Here is a 6,808-nt window from a genome sequence, read left to right as displayed (position 1 = left end):
AACAGGAGTTTAGACAACAGGTACAACAGACAAAGTACAAAAAAATAAAAAAGTTATTTTGCTACATGCTGGAAAGGTTCTGTCTCCCAGACCAGAAAAAGGTCTCCCCTACATTGATACATACTTCCTTCTAGAAAAAAAGGAAAGCTTCTTCCTAGCCTTTCCCAGTTCTGCTGATAGGCTGCCACAAGCATCCATCCATCTCTGCAACCCCAGCACACACACATTCTGTCTGGGGCCAGACTTCAGTGACAATAAATTCAGCAGGTTACACACCACCCTGCTCTCAGCACAAACATTCTGACTATACTTGTGGCTAACATTGCTATGGTGGTGATGAGCCCTCTACAGCTTTTTAGCAGAGACTTAGAACAACAGCTTGTGCCATAAGACTCTAACTTGCTAAATGAAGGTAGAGGCTTCCATAACACGCCATCAGCAAAACACCAGGATGTTCAAAATCACACACGTGTCTGAAACATACTATAAAATGTACAGAGAAGCTGGAAGATGTTTCCAGTCAACAAAGCGCTGGTTTCAATTAGTGCCCCTGTAGAGATGATTGCCCACTCACAATCCAGGAGCAGCATGTTGTAAATGGATAAAGACAGCTGCTGCTCCCAGCCAGGAGTTGTCAAGGGACTCCTGCAAAGAGCAGTGGTCGCACAGTGTCACAGCCTTATGTTCTTGCTGACAGTTGATCCAAACTTCATTGAGAAACTGCTTTGTAACATTACAAGAAACTTCTTCATAGGCCTACTCATGCAGCCTTCCAGCCCTTTAAAAGCTCAGCCAGCTGTTGAGGGATGTTAGGCAATTCCAAAGGATCTGTTTGCATTACTGTTTTCTTTCTAAGGGTCACTGTCCAAACGAATAAACCTGAGTGGAGCTTGAGGGTTCAAAAGGTTGATAAGCCAGTCTGTCACGCTGCCATTTGACTTGAAATGATCAAAAGTATATAACAAAGCATCTGGATTCTGCAAGTTGAAGTGTTGCTCTGCTCCTGTGCAGAGGTCTAAGGCTCTTGTCTTTAATGTCACTTGGACTTAATGAACTTGCTGGTAAGACTGTGAGTGAATCATTGTGTGCTACCATGCATCCCACCATGTTGCGTGTAGAATTTAAAAGCCTTTTAGAAGGGGTTTGGCAGAAATGAGCACTTCTAGGAAGTGAAGAAAAAAAAGTAATTCAACATTTTGTTAGACCCTGAACCATCTTCATATTTGATTCTATACTGTGGTGTGTGGAACCGTCGAGTCATGGCCTGAATCACTGGGGAAAGGACCAGGTCAGCCCTGGGAGCGCAGGTGAAGGCAATTCAGCTCTGTGATCAGAACGGGTGGAGCCTGGCTGCACCTCTCTTAGAGCTCATTTAAGGGCTGACTGCCACTAGGGAAGGATCTCTGGTTGGAGATTCCTCCTGTGTGGAGTTTTCTCTGTTAGCCTTGATCTTTGGTGACAGGTGAGCGCCTTTAGTTTTTCTTTGTAACACCTTTCCATTCTCTCTGATTGCTTTGTTTTTACACTTCATGTATTGCCACATCAACTGCGTTGATCTTTCCAATTGTAGCATGTGGTAACCCAGAGAATTTTTTCTCAGCTGCACTGGGAGGCTTTTCATCCTTTTGAGGCTTCTTGATTTCTCAGATTGTATTTCTTCCAGTACCTGATTCCCGTGGTTTAAATTTTGAGAACAGAGTAAAGAATCTTTGAGCAAGTGGAATAGAAATCTGCTGTAGATGGGTTGGTCAGCCAGCTGACTGAGACTGGGAGTACTAGGATTTAGAGAAAAGTAAAGATACTGTGTAATTCATGTTGATTGAATGCACATGGATTTACTGCAGCACTTAAACCTTCGTTCTTCAGTTTGTATCCCATACCCTTGAAGTTCATTAACTTTAATTTCCACCTCCTTCCTGTTCTGGTTAAATTACTACTTGGAAGGGCAAATTCCTCTTAAGCCTGTAGTAGTATGGCTATTAAGCTGGATGAATTTAACTGTTGTGCAAGCACGCACCTTCTGCGTCAAATACTGAGGCCACTGTAATTTGGTGTGCTGTATGATAAGGTATCAGGCTTCCTGATGAGAGCTGGGGGCTACAAAACTGAGAAGAAGGGACTTTCCTTTGCAAAAGGTGAGGGAACCTGTCTTAACTACTGGGTAGGTACCTCAACTAGTGTCTGCTCAAACACAGTACATAAATCCTGAAACAGTAACTTCTCATTTATTTCTGACTTCTGAAAACCTTATTGGATGCTTTTTGAGTGCTACTGCATTGCAGAGAATGATTACTCAGGCTGCCAATGGGATTCTTCCATCCTTCACTCACTGTGGGCTTATCTCCAAGTCACAGACTACGTCACCATCTTTGGGATCCAGCATCTCTGGGCCATTCAACACTTAGCGATGCTGATGAAAGCCAGACAGAAGGCTGGGAACTAGTGCTCTCAAGGGAAAAAATGTCCTTGTGTTGTTAAGCTTTCTCAGTGCTGGGGCACGCTGCATTTCATAATTAATCCTGACACAGACCCTTGTACTCAAAATGTACCTAAATAAAGCCCTATAATAAATCAGGATTTATTATTCTAATCTCATTTAGGTCATACAGTGGCGTACAACAGTACAAATGTGGGGTTCTAATCCTTAAGGCAGCCAACACTTTGACTGGCTTCCAATGAAATAATGCCTATGCACCAAGTGCAGGACCTCACCCTTACATACTAATCAGAGTAATTAAAGTAGCTCTAAAGCAAGAAATATGTGGTTTGATAACTTCATTTGGTACTAGACCAGAGAAACAAACTTCTAGGAGAATTAAACATGTTATTCAACTAGTGGAAACTAGAAAGGGACAGATTCCATTATAGGTGCATTGGAACTTTCAAGCCTTTGTTCTATGTTGGACTTTAGCCTCTATTAGCTGATTTTAAACTTATTTTGGTCTCTTCTGCAGAATTCCCCATTGCACAACATGCAATAAGAGCAAACTCAATCTCACAGATGAATTCTTCATTCCATATCAGTAAGAAGTCTTAAACTCTGAAATTTCTGTCCGTGCTGTATGTTCCTTGCAGATTAACAGAAATCTCAACGTTCTGTAGATGTAAGACTAAAAAGCCCTGAAAAAGATTTCTTCCTTTTTACTGTTTAAATAGTTCTTCCCAGCCTTCGGTTTCCTGAATGCTTCTGTAACTCAGAGGCATTAAATCCTCAACAGCTGAAGTAGTATATACATCCTCCCCTCTGCTAGCCTTCAGCACTTCCTCTGCTTTAGGGTTTATCCATTCTTTGCAATCTCCCCTCCCCCCAGTAGGAAAGACACCTAAAAGAGGAACTACAGAAACTAGGTACTTCTCTGCAGTGGGAATTCCCTTAGATATTTCAGTTAGCTGGGTATGAGGTGACTAGAAAAGAGAGGACAGATGTGGCCTGAAAAAAAGGGGAGATAGAGCAGTGCTAAGGATTGCTTACTCTTCTGTCTGGCATTTCCTATAACCTACAACACATCCTGGCAGAGAACATCTTCTCTTCATAAAAGCCTTTAAAAAAGAAAAGCCTATATAAGCAAGGATGTTTTTTAGTTACAACCAACAAAGAAAATCTATTTATTTTCTTCCCTTGATTTCTAATAATTAGACAATATGAAGCATCTGTTTCCCAGTTAACAAAGTCCCACATGTTAGAAATTATCTGTTTCAGCCCGGATTATTTGCCAGTTCAGACAGCTGGATATCAACTCTGGAAGAAAAGGACCTGAATCTTGCTCACTGCTTCTACAATTATTGCCTAAAGGGTTTTGTATTCTTTTAACCTCAGTATCCTAAAGCTGCTCTGAGGAGTGCTAACAGCCAGGTGAGCTCAGAGAGCTGTGCAATGCTAGGGAGCAGCCTCATGTTTCCTCTGCCTTTGGAGGCTGTTTTTGACAAGGGAGCCCTCTGGATTGGCACTGGAGAAACTTTTCAGCAGTAGAATTGCCCTTGGAATAGTCATCAAGACACTTCTTTTGTTGTTGGTGGTGAGAGGCCTACAGAACTTCAGCATGGCCATTCTGGGATATTAAAAAAAAAAAACGGGGCGGGGGGCCCAAGGGGCCAGAAAATGGTAACCAGATTGGCTGGCAGCAGATGATGGAGCCTGGAATTCCAATGTGCTGTAGCTCTGCAGAGGGTAGAGAACTGTTGGACTATTGGTCAAACCTACTGCTCAGGAGTGAGTTTCTGCAGGATGAGGCTTCTTTGTTTACTAACGAATCTGTACATAAGGCATCTGTAAGGAGCTGAGAAGCATGCAACTCCAGGACTGAAACCAGGGAGCAAACCGAAGTTCACAGCTGCTGTGCGTTCAGCATCTAACAAAGATTTGGCTGACAGCACCCTCCTCGCTTCACGTGCGTGCATCCTCTGAATGCAGTATCGCACGCTAATAGGTACGTGCTTGTGCTGTTACCCTCCTGCTGCCGGCTGACTTGCAGGGCCCGTTGCCATTCACTCTTCCATGACGTTCACGCAGGAAACCTCTCCCTCCAGCAGCGCCCCAAAATGTCGACGCCAGCTCAGCGGGCCGCCAGCGCTGCGGCACCACAGCGCCCCCTAGCGACGGAGGACCGGGCTGTGTCTGACGAGGACGCACCTGGGGAGCGCGGGGGGCGTAATGCGGCCCCGAGGGCAGTTGGTGCCATTAGGGTTATCCACGTGTACGGGCAACGGGGTTGAGTAGGAGCCCTGGGCCCAGAGAAGCAGTGGGCTTGCTTCTGCTCATCGCCTCAGAAGGAGTGACTAGAGTGAGACAGGTCACAGCTTCTTTTTCCTCCCTCCGTCTCAGTGTGTCCTAACAACATCTGTTTGGTTTTGTTTGGCTTTCTTTTTTTGTACTGACTTTGGAGATGCCTGCTTTCTCCGTAAAGCTCCCCTGGAAGAGATGCAGAAGCAGTTGCAGGCTTCTGCCTCGAGTTGTGTGCAGACAGGTGGGTTCCTGTCCCAACTAGCAGCCCTTCCAAGCCGGTTCTGTTGCAAAGCAGTCACCAGGATTGCCCCCCATTCTTTGCTCTGTGCACCTCTAAAGCAATTAATTTGTTCACTGCCTTTGACTCGGTGGCAGAAATTGAAATCTGCCCTGAAATCATCAAAATATATGACAAATAAAGTTGATGGGAGCAGGTTTAACAAAGTGTTGCTTTTGTTGGGGGAAGAGTGCCAAGAATATATCGTGTTTCCAAATAGAGCTAATGCTGCTCCTAACAAAGTAGAAGAAAAGAGGATTGCTCCTTGCTCAATGACTGTGCATGCTATTTATGTTTGTTTATACCATGACAGAACTTTGAATGAATTAGACTTGAGATGGCCCAGCTGGAAAATTTGGCTAGTGGGTGGATCAGAGCAGGGAACTGTAGAAGCATGAAAAAAAAAAAAAGTACCCAACAGAAATGGAATACTGAAAGAAAGAGAGAAGGGGAGTTTGAAGAAGAAGAGCCTCAGATGCTATTGTAGGAACTACATTAAAGAAAATTTCTGCTTGAAGAAAGGAAGTCCCGTGAAGATCTCTAAGCTTTGGGGAGCTGTCTGTATAATTCTCATAGTTGTTTGAAGATTCCAACGTACCAAAACCTTTGCATTTTTTTGCTTCTTTTCATAAACCTGTATTCATACGTTTGTTATATTAATTATGCATCTTTACAAAGTAATAATAATTTTACTAATTTAACTCCTTAAAACTTAGGGGATGGTGGAATTAAGGTTGTCAATGGAAGCTTGCACCCTTTGCAAGTGCTTTTCAGTGTTACCTTCAGCACCTCTTTGCCCACAGGATCCTTGCTTCGTTCAGCAATGAGAGCGGGGAGTACCGCAAGTGTTCTGGGAGGAACCAGGCTGTTGGGAAGTGATATGGTTGTTAGTAGGGTACGAGATATAAGAGAAGCATAGGTTGTAAAAATAGGGGTTTGTATAAGAGCACCTGAGGTCTTTGTGACTACAGGATATTTGGGATTCTCGGCCTGAGCATCATCTGGGGGATTTCAGTATGCAGAGGATGAGGAGAGCTGAGGAGCTTTGCTGAGAAGAGAGGGTAGAAGCAGTCCAGTACTACATGCTGTGAAAGCAGCAGGGCCAGAATGCTTTAACAGCTGGGAAGGAGGGCAAGGAGTAGGTATTTACCCTGGACATGCTTCTGTCACCTCCAGCTGTGCTGGCTTTAGTTTATTTTGGAGCAAAATCCAGTAATATAATGGCAGATTTCCAATCCTCTTATGGAACAGACAATGTGTCCTAAAAAGACCTCAATCATTTTTGCTGTTAAAACATTTTAAGAGATGTGCTTCTGTATGTAGCTGTGTTTCCTCTGAACTCTGCCATGCAGAGGATGTTTCATTGGAACAGCTGCCTTTTATTTTTCACATCTTGATGGCTCAGATTTAAAAAAATAAAGTAAATATTAAGTAAATATAATATTCATTTGAGTAATGAATGTAAAAACATACACAGTTTCAAAATACCTTAATGCATGAAACCAAGCAGCTGAATTTGAGTCTGATTAATGTGTATGGAATATTCTGAGATGTGTGTCATCTCATAGTCAGACTGAGAGAAATTCATTAAAGATATCCTCACTGGGGGGGATAACTGACCAAGTTAAAATTTAAGTTACTTTAGTGAGCTACATTTTTAGCTACTACTTTTTTTTTTTTTTTTTCCTCCAAACCTGGGCACATATGGCAGCTTGGGCTGTTCTCTACCAATACACGATTCTCCTGAAAAATCACAGAGCTTCAAAGCTTTCTGGAGCTTTTTCATGCTTTTTTCCCCCCCATATCTT

At 43.2% G+C, this 6,808-nt stretch overlaps 1 long non-coding RNA gene across 1 annotated transcript; it reads left to right on the top strand.

Moving 5' to 3' along the window:
- The first annotated feature begins 1,383 nt into the window (after positions 1 to 1,383).
- Positions 1,384 to 6,505, top strand: LOC122157860. The gene is made up of 3 exons (XR_006168036.1): positions 1,384 to 1,462; positions 4,264 to 4,427; positions 4,511 to 6,505. It is a non-coding gene; the product is annotated as an uncharacterized LOC122157860 (long non-coding RNA).
- The last annotated feature ends 303 nt before the right edge of the window (positions 6,506 to 6,808 follow it).

This window comes from Centrocercus urophasianus, unplaced genomic scaffold, assembly GCF_019232065.1.
Source record: "Centrocercus urophasianus isolate 14NV4802_14NV808 unplaced genomic scaffold, USGS_Curo_1.0 seq_10, whole genome shotgun sequence".
Lineage (NCBI taxonomy): Eukaryota > Metazoa > Chordata > Aves > Galliformes > Phasianidae > Centrocercus > Centrocercus urophasianus.
This window is presented reverse-complemented; position numbering and strand designations above follow the sequence as displayed.